We start from the raw sequence: 16,663 nt of genomic DNA, 5'->3' as shown, positions 1-16,663 counted from the left end.
GGGTGGCGGGTGCAGCGAAGTAAATAAATAGGGCTGTGTCATAAGTGCCCTGAGAGAGGGGCGGGCGGGGCACCATAGAAACTGGCAGGCCCCTCTGCCTGCAGGCAAGGCCCCTGGGCTTCGTCCACTTTAAACCCCTTTGACTCTTCTGTTCAAATCCTCTCTGTCTTAAAGCGTGGCTGAATTGTCCCCTCCTCCACCAAGTCTTCCTTGAGCCTCGCCATCTCTCATAATAGTTTATTCATACTTTTCGTGACCCCTTCTCTGACTCTATTTGTGGTTGAGTCTTAGCATTCTGCTAATTTGGGTTCCTTGAGGGAACGCTGTGTGTCTGATAAATCACAATCACCCATGGCACCTAGCACAAAGCTTTGGACTTAGATTTATCCTCCATAAAAATTGATTAAATGAATGACAGTGATTTGATTGATGAAAGACAGTGGTGTGGTGGGAAGAACAGGTGATCAGAATCAGATTATAGACCTAGAGTCTGACTGCCACTAACCACTGGTCACTTGGTGACCTTGGATAAGTCATAAGTCATTCTACCTGAGGGGTTGGGGGGGTACGATTTCTTCATGAAGTCTAAAGTCCTTTCTAGTTCTGTACCAGGACACTGCAGAATTTAAGCAAGTATGGCACCTGCCTTGTCAATTTTCACCCCAAATAATTTTGTTTTACCTGTTAAAGAAAATAATTGTCAACAACACTTTCACAGTCCATCATTTTGAACCTCAGAAGAAGCTTGATATTAAAAATGAGAAAAAGTAAACTAAAAGGGGTTAAATAAATAGCTTGATCAAATTGCAGTTTTAAGCGATGAAACCAAAAGTTAAACCTCTGGTCTCCTGATCTTGAGTTTCCCAGTATTCTTAATTATGAATAACTGATTTAACTTTCCTCTGTTATGAAACCGAGAATCTGACTTGCCACCATAATATTCCTCACTGATATCAACAAATTTGGCTATTTGAAATATAAATCAAATTTTAAAAGACTCAAGGTAAATAAAAATCAGTTGAAACTGTGGGAAATCATTTTCCTGAAGATAATTTAGTGAACTACATATTGGTATCTCTGAGTTCCCCTGTTGCTAAAATGATAAAATACTTGAGCAGCTGACTTACAGATGAGAATGTAAGCATGATCAGGATGATTGTACTTGCTTATCTTCCACATGAGAGGGTCATAAAAGAAATTTTCTTAAATTGTCCATTTCTAAATTTCTTCATGTGTTTATAAGAATAACACTGAGTTATTCTTACAATGTCAGGTCCTCAGTTAACCGTTTGGACAGTTCAAGATCCACTCCCAAATTTGGAGAAAAGGACAGGGCATTTGTACAACCTAGCATGGGGCACATTCTGAGTCCTTATATTTTCTGAACTGAATTAAATGTGATATAGCATTGCTTAGGTATGTTTGAATCTTGGCAGGGCTCATATATTCAAAAACAAAATTCCATCATGAAAGCCTGAAACAAAGACAGTGAACTTGACACTAAATCAGCACTTACTGACAGAAAGTAATAAAAACTACAGAGTAGGGCCATGAGAAATACTTTAAATCATGACGAGTTAACACATGGGGTAGGCAGTATTCTAATTGCTTTTCATATTCACTTATGTTGTCCTCATAACAAAACTGAGGTATGTGGTATTATTTAGCCCCATTGTATAAAGAAACTGAGGCAAAGAGCAGCAGTCACAGGATTAGAGAGGAGCAGAGCCAGAATCCAAACCCAGGAAATCTGGCTCAGGAAGCTAGGACTGTTTAACTAGAAGATATTTTTTGTTTTTTCTTTACCTTAAAACACACAAAAAGCATATTTGATCTTTTCATTCCATTACTTAAATGCCTCTTATGATTCTTTGATAAAGTTTGACATGCCAGGCATTGACTTATACATTAAGTACCATTCTCAAAGCATCAAAACTCCAAGCTTGACCACTTTCTTTAAGAATCAGATTAATCATCACCTTTCTTTTAAAGTTTCCTTAACTCCATCTCTTTGTCATTAGAGTCACCAATTGGTACTATAATTATCTTTTTACGTCTACCCTATCTGGAAGATTCAACTCCTTAAGACAGGGACCACAGCTTAATCATAACTGGACACTCAGCATTTGACATATGGAAAGCATTTTTCAAATATATTGAATATAAACTTTCCTTTCTTCTCTTTATCCTATTTATTGTACCAGTCTTCACTAATATTTTTATTTATTATACATTAGGTGAAAATTCTCAAAACATTAACTTCATCCAAAAAGCCTTTTAACCCCAGTCACTTAATTGTTCAGCATACCCTCAGCACTTAATGTTATCTTTTGTAAATTCTAGTTGTTCACGATGGCACCAATTATATTCATTTGTAACTTTGTTATGACTTTCTTTTTTCCTCTTTGACTATTGCTCATAAGGCCTTAATTGGATGGGGAATATGTATATCATGTCTATTCTATGTCAGGCATGGTGCTTGAACTGGAAATAAGGCAGTGAACAAAGCAGATACAGTCCCTATCAGACTGGAGTTTAGAGTTTATGGAGAAGGCAACCAGTAAATAAGCAATTATGATGTCAAATCATAATTTAAATGCAAATCAAAAAAGAGCAAGTATGGAAATACTAGTGATCAATGAGAGAGAGGGGTAAGGGTTATGGTATGTATGCATTTTTTTCTTTTTATTTCTTTTTCTAGAGTGATGCAAATGTTATAAGAAATTATAATGATGAATATACAATTATGTGATGATATTGTGAGCCATTGATTATATACCAAGCTACCAAGCATGGAATGTTCATATGTTAAGAATGTTCATGTTTGTATGTTGGTATGTTCTGTCAATAAAAACTAAAAAAAAAAAGAGCAAGTACGTGTTATTCTGGAGGGAGAAAGTGATATAAACTAAGCTCAGGGTCAAGGAAGGCCTACCGGAGGAAGTTACATTAAAACTGAGGTTAGAAGAATTAGTAGGAGTAACCAGGTCTGATGTCGAACTGTTGGGGCCACTGACTACACCATACATTGATTTTCCCCTTTCCCACAGTGGGTTAGTTTTTTATTTCATTAATAAAGCACTAATGCATGCAGCCAAAAATAAATGTTCTTTACTTAATTATTGATGGCAATGAGATGAGGAAGGAACAGTTCTGTTTTTCTGAGTAGGCTAACTTGGCATCTTTTCATAAGCCTCCATTGTGCTATTTCCTCAATATCAATGGTAAGAACTAAAAATGCTCATCCATTTGCCGAACCTGAATTTAACTTAGCCTTCTAGATTCAGGCTTTATTTTTGGATAAAGTGGCAATTTAGTCCAAAAGCCAATGAAAAGCAAAGTATACATGTATTTAATCAATCTAGCTAGACTTTCCTCAACCATTCTTCCTCTTAGTACACTACCAGGCTTTGGGCTTTATCTTATTTCCTAGTTCATAAGAGCTGCTGTCAACTCACTAAATTATATCTAGATAGCTAAAGGAAAATCTAAGTAGTTCTTAAAATTATTCAGCCCAAATCAATGATAAGGGAGTACAGAATGCTCAGTGTAATGCTTACAACCTAGAATGTAAGCTCTTATAGCAGTCACACTATTCCTGAGTTTTAATTATTATTTCTAAAATCTGAGATGTTTTGCTTTTTGTGTATAACCTGGTAGAGTGGAAATTTAGGTGTGGTACCTGAGGCTCAGAGTTAGAGTTTTGTAGCTCTGAAAGTCAGCATTACGCCATATAGCAACTGTTAAGTTCAAAAAGAGATCAGACTTCAATTACTGATATGAGTGAAGTGGATCTTGCTAAGACTAAGGTAAAGCAGAATACAAGGCAAAGATGATATTGTCTGTATTTCAGAACTTTAACTTCTGTGTGAAACCAAAGAAAGAGATGTTTATTTTGTCCAAAATCTAAATTTTCTGTAGCACACTATTTTGTCAGGTCATTTTATCTAAACAACCTAATTACACAGACCCTAGGGATCTTGTTATTTTGTATAAGTTGAGTTATACCCCAATTAAAAGGTATTTGCTAAGTCCCCTTGAGAGACGGGGGTGGGGGGGTGGGGGGGGTGGGGGATATGGAATGGCCCCACCTGAGGAATCCCTGATATTCTCTCAAGCATTAGAGACTTGATGCCCAATTTAATAGGCTTAGCCCTTGCTCTTGAGTCTTGCCCTAACGGAACCTCTCTCTCTAATGGTGAAGTTAAGCCTACTTATAGCCATGCCTCAGAACTACCCCCAGAGAACCCCTTTGTTGCTCAGATAAATCTCTCTAAGCCAATTCTGAAAATAAAAACACTACCCCACCCCCTACATGGGACATGACTCCTAGGGATGTAAGTTTCCCTGGCTTCATGAGACATGACTTCCAGGAATGAGCCTGGCCCTGGCATCATGGCACTGACAAAGCCTTTTTGACGGAAAGGGGGAAAAGAAATTATGTTTCAATGGCTAAGATATTTCAAATAGAATGGAGAGGTAATTCTGGAGGTTACTCTTATGCAGGCTTCAGCCAGGTATTCAGCCAGATTCCCAAGCCCCAACAGTATTCTTGAAAATCCCAAAGAATACACTGGGCTCTAAGTCTTTATAAATGTTTTACCTAATAAGTTTATTTTTTCAGAGATTTAAGGCCTGCAGATTGTTCCTATACTAGATAAGCCCTGAAACCCAGAGGTACCAATCTCTGTAAGAACATCAACCAGTTTCATAGCTCTACCCAAAAAGGTCAACATCCCTTCCCAGCATGAAGAAGTTAAAATGGTCATTACCCAGATATCCCTGAAAATTGAGAGAATGACTAAATGAGAGGGAGGATGTGTAAATTTGGATTTAACAGATGATTATGACTACTGACTCTTATAGATATTTCTTTTTAGTTTCTAGTGTATTAGAATAGCTAGAAGGAAATACCAGAAATTACTGAGCTATAATCCAGTAGCCCTGAACTTTGATAATGATTGTATAGCTATATAGCAAAAAAAAGTCAGTTGCCCGTGTTTGTATGGAAAAAAAATTATTCAGTCCAAAGTGATCCAAAGCCAAGAAAAGGATAAAAAAAAAATGAAAAAGATTATCCAAACACACAGCCATGAAAGGTTTTCATTTTAATAGATTGGCCTTAATAACTGGTAAACATTTTTGGAAAACAATTAAGCAATATGCCTTTAAAAACATTTATGTTCTTTGACTCAATAACTAATTTTAAGGAAATAGAGATGTAAATTAAGATTTGTTAAAAAAAAAAAAAGTAAAATTCAAACAAATCATCACAACCACAAACACTCTCCCCCAACCCCCACAAAACACTGTTTACAATGCTACTTTTTTGGGGGGGTGGGGTGGGTATATGGTCCAGGAATCAAACCTGGGTCTCCCACATAAAAAGCTAGCATTCTACCACTCAACTACCCGTGCACCCCACAGTGTTACTCTTTTTTTTTTTTTTTTATTAACGGAAAGAAAAAAAAAGAAATTAACACAACATTTAGAAATCATACCATTCTACATATGCACTCAGTAATTCTTAACATCATCACATAGATGCATGATCATCGTTTCTTAGTACATTTGCATCGGTTTAGAGGAACTAGCAACACAACAGAAAAAGATATAAAATGTTAATATAGAGAAAAGAAATAAAAGTAGTAATAATAGTAAAAAAAACTAACAAACAAACAAACAAAAAAAAAAAACAAAAAAAACCCTATAGCTCAGATGCAGCTTCATTCAGTGTTTTAACATGATTAATTTACAATTAGGTATTATTGTGCTGTCCATTTTTGAGTTTTTGTATCTAGTCCTGTTGCACAGTCTGTATCCCTTCAGCTTCAATTACCCATTGTCTTACCCTGTTTCTAACTCCTGCTGGACTCTGTTACCAATGACATATTTCAAGTTTATTCTCGAACGTCCGTTCACATCAGTGGGACCATACAGTATTTATCCTTTAGTTTTTGGCTGGACTCACTCAGCATAATGTTCTCTAGGTCCATCCATGTTATTACATGTTTCATAAGTTTATCTTGTCTTAAAGCTGCATAATATTCCATCATACGTATATACCACAGTTTGTTTAGCCATTCTTCTGTTGATGGATATTTTGGCTGTTTCCATCTCTTTGCAATTGTAAATAACGCTGCTATAAACATTGGTGTGCAAATGTCCGTTTGTGTCTTTGCCCTTAAGTCCTTTGAGTAGATACCCCAGTGTTACTCTTAATAGCAAACCACTAGTAACAATCTAAAGGTCCAATATTAGAACAATTAAATTGTCAAAGCACATCCATTCAGTTTAATATAAAGCTGTTAAAAATGTCGTGATTAAAATGATCTTAAAATAAGTAAAATGACACATGATGTAAGCTAAAGAAAGAAAATCAAAGCATGATACTATATAAATACCATGTGATACAATTTTTTTTAATTTTCATATATGTGCTTAGAAAACAAGTTCTTGGGAAAGACCTCTGAACTTTTATGGTGAGTGATCTCCAAAGAGAGTGACTATGGGTCATTTTTATTTTGGTCTTCATACTTTTATGCATTTCCTGCTCTACACTTCTCTGTATAGTTTGCAGTTAGCAGGTATTACTTTAATTACCAGAAAGTAAGATATCTGTGCTGGTTTGAAAGTGTTGTGTACCCCAGAAAAGCCATGTCCTTTAATCTTGACTCAATATTGTGGGGTAGAAACCTTTAATTAGATTGTTTCCATGGAGATTGACATACCAAGTGTGGATGTGACCTTTTGATTAGGTGGAGATGTGACTCCGCCCATTTAAGGTGGGTGTTGATTAGTTTACTGGAGTCCTTCAAAAAGGAGAAACATTTTGAAGAAAGTGCAGACACTGTGAGAAGAGTTGCTTGAGAGCCGACAGAGATGCAGACATTCAGACATGCTTGGAGTGCCGACAAAAGAGAGTAGACACCTAGACACGGAGCAGGTGTCACCACGTGCCTTCCCGTTAGATGCTAAGCAGGCCAGTACCCAGAGTTGTGTTCCAGAGGAGCTAAGTGAAGACCCACAGATGGTTGGAGAGGAAATCACTGGCATCAGAAGCTAGAAGCAATGGAACCAGGAACAAGGACCAGCAGACACCAGCCATGTGCCTTCCCATGTAACAGACATCAGCCTTTCTTGAATCAAGCTATCTTTCTTTGGATGCCTTCGTTTGAACATTTTTATGGCCTTAGAACTGTAAACTTGTAACTTAGCAAATTCCCTTTTTAAAATCCATTCAATTTCTGGTATATTGCATTCTGCAGCAATTAACAAGCTAATATAATATCTAGGGGGCAAATCCTTTCACCTGTGTTTTGCCCATCTAATTAACTAATACACATTTTAATCCTGACCATTTATCCATGACTTAGAACTGTAATTGGCCCCAAATTAACCCAAACTTTTACCCTATCCCTCAAATCTGTCACAACCTAGAATATCTATTGATTTTACCAGAGTCGAGCAATGTTACATCTGCAACCTGACATCCTATCACCCATTAGCTATCTCCTTGAAAGCAGACATGATTGCCAGGCATTCTGTTCCCAAATGCTTCTTCATAACTGAGCCCCATCATTTGAATTGTCTTCAGTTGGCTTGATTCCAACTTCACTGGGAGGAGGGGAGGTAGGAAGGAAAGGAGACAAAATGAAAGAATTGAGGGAAAAAGCTTAAGTTGGGTTAGAATATGAATGAATGGGTACAGCAGAAGAAGATATTATGGCCTGAGAGAAGTGAAAGAGATAGAGGTGTGAAAAATAGGGTAATTTTTAAATGGTAAAAATCAGCAGTTGCTAAATATCTGCTATATTAGCATAATGATTATTATTATTAGCCTCCCAAACAATTTGCTACACACTCCTATTTGTGCCTCTTCATGTTCATGGGGGTGATCAGTAACAAAAGGACTGTGCCATTTCAGTAGCCCCAGAGGACACCACATCTCCAAGGTTATCTTCAAAGATGGTCCAGAGACCCACTAGAGCCACTTTAGGATGATAATAATAGTTAACACTAAGTGAATATTAGACATCAACAATGCTAAGCACATTACATACATTATCTCACTGATTTAATAAATCAAATACATACTTGTTACTAATATCTCTAGTTTAGAAATCCAGTAATAACCAATCCAAGAAATGATTATTTCTGTGCCTAAACCCTATCTTTAGCAAAATTATGACTGAATGCAGCTGGATAGGGAAGGAAATCAATACTTCTTTAATATGTATGTTATACCAGGTACCTCAATCATTCAATGTTTACCAAAACTTTACTAGGGAAGTACAGAAAATAAAGCTAGTAAGTAACTGAAACCTGCATTTGAAACCAATTTTTGAACCTGTCTTAGTTTGAGACCAAAGCCTAGGGTCTTACTCCATATGATTATGAATAACCAAGACATTTTAAGGGTTTTCTAGGGCTGTGTAAGGATACACCTAGAGTCCCAGGGCAGCTATTTTCACTTTCAAGGCAGCCCAGCCTCTAAGAGCTGGATCAAGTAATAGTTTTAAAGGCCTGAGGAGATGCTGAAACTGTGTAGCCTAATTCAGTAGACTTCATTCATTCATTCGTTAATTCACCCAAAATCAATGAACATTTCATATGTCAGGCTCTGTGCTGGGCATTAGGGTTGCAAAAATGAAATCTATTCCCTGCACTCAAGGAGCTGATATTCTAGTAGGGGAGAATATACTGAAAGGGTATACTTTTGTACATTAGCATAAAACATACACATATCACAGCCACTCAGTAATTATTGAGCACACTATGTGCAAAGCACTACATTAGACATTGTAAAGTGTGCATTTTCATAGCACAAACCTCACCCACTAATCTATGGTTAGCTCTAAATTATCAGGTTATCAAATTATTAAGTATGAAGTTGGGGGCATCAACAGAATAAGAATTGTTCCAAAGTAGGTAAGGATAAAGTAGTCATCTGAATGGCTGCATGTTTTCCCATTACTTATCCATCAGCCCCTCCGGTTGTTACCTGACCTTTGCTAAAGAATGCCTTGCACATGTGGGGCACCAGGTAAATTTCTGTTGAATGAATGAATGGTTGCACTACTTGAAATGAACTATATAAACTCAAATACAGAATAAAGAATACCAGTTGGGGCATTGTTCTAGTTTGCTAGCTGCCAGAATGATATATACCAGAAACTGAATGGCTTTTAAAAAGGGGAATTTAATAAGTTGCTAGTTGACAGCTCTAAGGCCGAGAAAATGTTCCAATTAAAGCAAGTCTACAGAAATGTCCAATCAAAGGCATCCAGGGAAAGATAGCTTGGTTCAAGAAGGCCAATGAAGTTCAGGGTCTCTCTCTCAAGTGAGAAGGCACATGGTGAACACAGTCATGGTTTCTCTCTCAGCTGGAAGGGCACATGGCGAGCACGGCGTCATCTGCTAGCTTTCTCTCCTGGCTTCCTGTTTCATGAAGCTCCCTGGGAGGCGTTTTCCTTCTTCATCTCCAAAGAGCTGGCTAGCGAACTCTCTGCTTCGTGGTGCTGCAGCATCCTCTGCTCTCTCTGAATCTCCTTCATTCTCCAAAATGTTTCCTCTTTTATAGGACTCCAGAAACTTATCAAGACTCACCCAAATGGGTGGAGACATGTCATCACCTAGTCCAGCTTAACAACCACTGTTGATTAAATCACAATTCCAGAGAAATGATCTGATTACAGTTTCAAACATACAGTATTGAATAGGGATTATTCTGCCTCTATGAAATGGGATTTAGATTAAAACATGGCTTTTCTAGGGGACATACATCCTTTCAAACCAGCACAGGGCACTACCATAATTTTAAAAGGAGAGAGTAGCTGAGAGGAATATGTCAGATTAATGTATAAAGGGCAATAATCATAGAACAGTACTACACTACCTCTAATCATCAGTAGGAAACTTCTGTAGCACTAAGGAAAAGGCTCATTTGGTAGACTCAACTGGACAACTTGGAAAAATATGAAAATAGAAGTCTCTCTTTAATTAAAAAGAAACTATGAAACAAATCACTCATAAATAAGAATGTTCTATTTATTCAGGTGCTGAATTCTTTGTGCTAGCAAAAAAGGAAAAAAAGAATACAAATATTCTCATGGAGCTAAACAAAGAACCTATTTGCTGATTGTGCTGGTTTGAAAGGATTATGTGCCCTAGAAAGACCATGTTTTAATTCTGATCCAATCTTGTGGGAGCAATTTCTTTTAATCCCTATTCAGTGCTTTAGGTTGGAAACTTGATTAGGTTATCTCCACGGAGATGTGACCCACCCAATTGTGAGTATTAACCTTTCACTAGAAGGAAATGTGACTCCACCATTCCCAATGGATCTTGATTAGTTTAGTGGCATCCTTTTAAAAAGGAAGCTTTTGGAGAAAGCTTTAGAATGATAAGAGTCCATGCAGCCAGAGACCTTTGGAAATGAAGAAGGAAAACACTCCTAAGGGAGTTTCATGAAGCAAGAGCCCTGGAGAGACAGCTGGCAGACATCTCCATGTTGCCATGTCCCTTTTCAATTGAAAGAGAAACCCTGAACTTCACCAACCTTTCTTGAGTGAAGTTGGTGCCTTAATTTGGACATTTCTATAGACTTGCTTTAATTTGGATATTTCCACAGTCTTAGAACTGTAAACTTGAAACCTATGAAATTCCCATTTTTAAAAACCATTCAGTATCTGGTATATTGCATTCCAGCTGCTAGCAAACTAGAACACTGATTTAATAAATTGAGACAAAGGCATCAAATATGATTAAATTTTATGATGTCGTTCTCCATTATAAGTGACAAATCTCTTATGTTTTCCTAATTTTCAATCCAGAGACAAAAAGTTTTGCCAAATTGTTTTACTAACGGAGCCTATTTTAACAGGTCTAAAAGTATGAAAATCTCTATTCCTATTGACATCAAGAATTGTGTAAAAATGAGACTTCTGGGAAGATGGCAAAATAGGATGGATCGAGTTTACCCTTGCCCCAGAGAGCACTACAGAAGGACAAAAAAAAAAAACTAGGAAAGTGATTTCAGGGTGTAGGTTATCTGGGAGGGTTTTCTACACCACATAGGGAGGCCCTGGTTGAAAAAGCAGAAGAATTCAGACCAGTAACAGTAACCTAACGGATAAAAAGAGAAAGAAGGAAAAGAACGTATAGATCTGACAAATAAAATCCAAAGGATAAGATGGTGGAGTCAACAAATGCCTTTATAGTAATAACTTTGAATGTTAACAGACTAAACTTACCAATTAAAAGAAACAGATTGGCAGAATGGATTAAGAAATATAATCCAGCTATATGCGGTTTACAAGAGACTCATCTAAGACACAAGGATACAAATAGAGTAAAAGTGAAAGGATGCAAAAAGATGTTCCACGTAAGATATAACCAAAAGAAAGCAGGAGTAGCTATACTATCATCAGAAAAAATAGACTTTAAATATAGAGATATCATAAGAGACAAAGAAGGACACTATATATTAATGAAAGGGACAATTAACCAAGAAGAAATAACAATCACAAATGTCTGTGCTCCCAATCAAGCAGCTCCCAATCAATACATGAGACACACAACATTGGCCAAAACTGAAGGGAGCAATAGATGTTTCAACAATAATAGGAGGAGGCTTCGATACACCACTCTCCTCTATAGACAGAACAACCAGACAGAGAATCAATAAGGAAACAGAGAACAATTTGATAAATGAATTAGGCCTAACAGACATATATAGGTCATTACATCCCAAAATACCAGTACATACATTCTTCTTTAGTGTTCATGGAACATTGTCCAGGATAGATCATATGCTGGAGCACAAAACAGGTCTTTATAAATTTAAAAACACTGAAGTTATTCAAACATCACTGATCACAATGGAATGAAGCTGGAAATCAATAACCACCAAAGAACAAGAACTTTCACAAATATATGGAGATTAAATGACACACTCTTAAACAATGAGTGGGTCAAAGAAGAAATTGCTAGAGAAATCAGTAGCTACCTGGAGATGAGTGAAAATGAGAATACAACATATCAGAACTCATAGGATGCAGCAAAGGCTGGGCTAAGAGGGAAATGTATTGCCCTAAATGCCTCTATTAAAAAAGAAGAAAGAGCAAAAATTGAGACTTAACTGCTCACCTGGAGGAACTTGAGAAAGAACAGCAAACTTACCCCAAAGCAAATAGAAGAAGATAAATAACAAAGATTAAAGTACAGTTAAATGAATGGTAGAACAAAAGAATAGAAAGGATAAATAAAAACCAAAAGTTTGTTCTTCGAGAATATCAATAAAATCAATGACCCACTAGCAAGGTTGACAAAGAAAAAAAGAGGATGTAAATAAACAAAATCAGAAATGAGAGGGGAGTCATTACCACAGACCCTGAAAAAAAAATCATAAGAGGATACTATGAACAACTATATGCCAACAAACTAGACAAATTAGATGAAATGGACAAATTCCTGGAAACACACAAAGAAGCTACACTCACTCAAGAAGATATAGAAGATCTCAACAAACCAATCACAAGTAAAGAGATTCAAATGGTCATCAAAAATCTTCCAATAAAGAAAAGCCCAGGGCCTGATGGCTTCACAAGGGAATTTTATCAACATTCCAAAAAGACTAACACCAATCCTGCTCAAACTTTTCCAAAAAACTGAGGAAAAAGGAACACACCCTAACTCATTTTATGAAGCCAACATCACTTTAATACCAAACCGGGTAAAGATACTACAAGAAAGGAAAACTACAGACCGATCTCCCTAATTAACACAGATACAAAAATTCTCAACAAAATATTAGCAAATCAAATCCAACAGCACAATAAAAGGATTATACACCACAACCAAGTGGGGCTTATACCAGGAATGCAAGGATGGTTCAACACAAGAAAATCAGTTAATGTAACACAGCACATTAACAAGTCGAAAGGGAAGAATCATATGGTCATCTCAATTGATGCTGAAAAAGCGTTCATCTTTTTCTGACAAAAACACTTCAAAAGGTAGGAATCAAAGGTAACATTCTCAGCATGATAAAAGGCATATATGAAAAATCCATAACCAGCATTATAGTCAATGATGAAAGGCTGCAAGCTTTCCCCCTAAGATTAGGAATGAGACAAAGATGCCCTCTGATACCACTATTTTCAACATTTTACTAGAAGTTCTAACTAGAGCAAGCAGGCAGGAAAAAGAAATAAAAAACATCCAAATTGGAAAGGAAGAAGTAAAACTATTATTAATTGCAGGTGATACTTGGAAAATCCTGAGAAATCTATAACAAAATTATTTGAGCTAATAAACAAATTCAGCAAGGTGGTGGGTTATAAAATTAATGTGCAAAAATCAGTTATGTTTCTATATACAAGCAATGACCTAACTGAAGAGTCAATTAAGGAAAAAATTCCATTCAAAATGGCAACTAAAAGAATCAAGTATCTAGGAATGAACTTAACTAGGGAGGTAAAGGATGTACACAGAGAACTACATAACATTGTTAAAAGAAATCAAAGATCTAAATCGGTGGAAAGAATTCCATGCTCATGGATAGGAAGATTAAAGTAGTTAAAACGTCAATTCTACCCAAATTGATCTACATATTCAATGCAGTACCAATCAAAATTCCACCAACCTACTTTGCAGACTTGGAAAAGATAGTTATCAGTTCATCTGGAAGGGAAAAAGACCCTAAATAGCTAAAAGCATCCTAAAAACAGAAGAATGAAGTGGGATGATTAACACTCCCCAATTTTAAAACTTATAAAGCCACATGGTCAAAACAGAATAGTACTGGCACAGATAGAAGTATTCACCAATGGAATCCAATCAAGAATGCAGAAATGGACCACCAAATCTATGGTAAACTGATCTTCAACAAGGCCCACAAATTCACTGAACTGGGACAAAATAACCTTTTCAATAAATGGGCATGAGTGAACTGGATATCAAAACCAGAAGAATGAAAGAGGACCCTTACCTTACACCCTATACAAAAATTAACTCAAATTGAATTAAGCACCTAAACATAAGAACCAGTACCATAAAGCTTCTAAAAGAAAATGTAGAGAAACATCTTCAACACCTAGTAATAGGAGGTAGCTTCCTAAACTTTATACTCAAAGCACAAGGAACAAAAGAAAAGATAGATAAATGTGAACTCCTCAAAATCAAATGCTTTTGCATCTCAAAAGACTGTCAAAAAGGTGAAGAGGCAGCCAATTCAATGGAAGAAAACATTTGGAGATCACACAGGGTTTGGTATCCTGTATACATAAAGAAATCATACAACTCAACAACAAAAGAAAAAGCAACCCAATTATAGAGTGGGCTAAAGATGTGAGTAGACATTTTACTGAGCAGTAAATACAGATGGCTAAAAAGCACGTGAAGAGACCCTCATTCTCCCTAGCTAGAAGGGAAATGCAGAAAAAAACTGCAAGATAGTACCTATAAGAATGGCTGCTATTAAACAAACAGGAAACTACAAATGTTGGAGAGGATGTGGAGAAATTGGGACACTTATACACTGCTGGTGGGAATGTATAATGGTACAGTTGCCATGGAAGACAGTCTGACGGTTCCTCAGAAAACTAAATATTGAGTTGCTCTATGACCCAGCAATACCACTACTCAGCATATACCCAGAAGAGCTGAAAGCAGTGACACAAACAGAGATTTGCACACCAATGTTCATAGCAGCACTATTCGCAATTGCTAAAAGATGGAAACAATCCAAGTGCCCATCAACAGTCGAGTGTATTAACAAAATGTGGTATATATATATACCACATTGTGTGTATATATATATATATATACACACAATGGAACAGTATGCAGCAGTAAGACAAAATAACATTGTGAACCACATGACAAGATGGATGAGCCCTGAAGACATAATGCTGAGTGAAATAAGCCAGACACAAAAGGACAGATACTGTATGATTCCACTTTTATGAACATGGTAAAGGTAAAACCAGAGGCTTAATAATACAGAATATAGGGGGCCTAGAGATTCACAGAATCTTGAGATGGGTGAACAGTTTGCTAACGAGACTGAATTTAATTGTAATGGAAGAGACAGAATGTAATGAAGACAGTTTACTAGTGGATCTGTAAGTAATATGACCATATTGAAGGTGAACATGATTGAAAGGGGTTACATAGACTCATGTGCCCACCAATTAACACTACAAATATAAATAAGTTCTTGCATGAGCTACTGCAAAGGTATAAATCGTGTACGAAGAGGGTATATTTCAGGGAATGGGGGGAAATGATATTGCATTCTATGGGCTGTGTTTAACAGGAAAACATCAACAGTACCACAGCAATACCATGGGTACACAGTGGGGAGAGGGACAAGAATTAGGGGGAGGTTTGGATTTTCTGTTTGGTGAGGGTGTGTTTATTGGCTATCTTTCTCTTGGGAACAATGACATTATCGAAAACTGAGAGTATCGATGGACTGTTGACTATGTACATTATACATGAGGCCCAGTAGATGGAGGTGGCTGAAAGATGCACTAACTGAGAAGTAGATTGGTGAACAATGGTGTAAACCTATGATTAAACACGGTGCTGCTACAAAAAGGAATGGAGTTGTGAGGCATGCCATGATGTGAATGAACCTGTGGGACATTTGGTAAGTCAAAATAAGCCAGAAACAAAAGAGCAAATATTGTATGATCTCATTTAGAAAATATTTATAAGAAAACTGGGGCCTAGACTGTAAGCTCTTATAGCAGTCACATTTAGTCCAGAGTTAACACACACAGTCTTTGTAAACACACACAATTTAGTATGTGTTTGTGGAAGACAGGCAATTTTAGAATTATCTATATGTTTGGAAGCTTCCAAATACCAATTAAAATAAGCATCCCATTCGTGTTGCTTAGTTTTAGAGGCTCTACTTTCTAGTTGAGCATACAAATATACCAATTAGGCATAACCAGGGATCCCCATTGTAACTCCAGATACTATGTCAAACATTAGGGATACCCAAATCAAGGACACCCTTGATCTTGAGGCTTGCTCTTGTGAAGCCCATGTATATAGCAGAGAAACTTAGCCTACCTATAGGTATGCCTAAGAGTGGTAATTGTTATTTCTGGATTTTGAGGGGCTCTTTTGTATATGTGTAACCCAGTATTTGGAGATAAGAATGAAGCTAATCAGGTCAGGATTGAGGTAATTCAGAATACAGGGGTAAGGAAGACATTGAATGTATTTTAGAATTTCACCTACTCTTTGAGACCAAAGAAAGAAAGTTTTATTATGTTTAGAACCCACGTTTTCTGTAGCACATAAATGATCTGGATAGATCATTTAAACAATCCCAAACACAGGGCGCCCAAAATAAGAATGAGGGCCTTTAATGTAATGCCTGGATACATCCTAGAGTATATTAAGCAGATGGTCAAAAATATTGGTTAAGTCCCTTTAGGAATGGGAGAAAAACTATGGAACTTTTAAACTTTACCACCGGGAAAACTCCAGATACTATGTCAAACGTTAGGGACACCCAAATCAAGGACACCCTTGATCTTGAGGCTTGCTCTTGTGAAGCCCATGTATATAGCAGAGAAACTTGGCCTACCTATAGGTATGCCTAAGAGTCACCTCCAGAGGACCTCTTATGTTGCTCATA

General features: G+C 36.8%; 1 protein-coding gene across 2 annotated transcripts in view; it reads left to right on the top strand.

The window, feature by feature from the left end:
- LOC143689038 (uncharacterized) overlaps nucleotides 1-16,663 on the top strand; it is a 53,432-nt gene that overhangs the window by 733 nt on the left and 36,036 nt on the right. The gene's annotated exons all lie outside the window — the stretch shown is intronic.

The sequence above is a fragment of the Tamandua tetradactyla genome, chromosome 6 (genome assembly GCF_023851605.1).
Source record: "Tamandua tetradactyla isolate mTamTet1 chromosome 6, mTamTet1.pri, whole genome shotgun sequence".
In the NCBI taxonomy this organism is placed as follows: Eukaryota; Metazoa; Chordata; class Mammalia; order Pilosa; family Myrmecophagidae; genus Tamandua; species Tamandua tetradactyla.
This window is presented reverse-complemented; position numbering and strand designations above follow the sequence as displayed.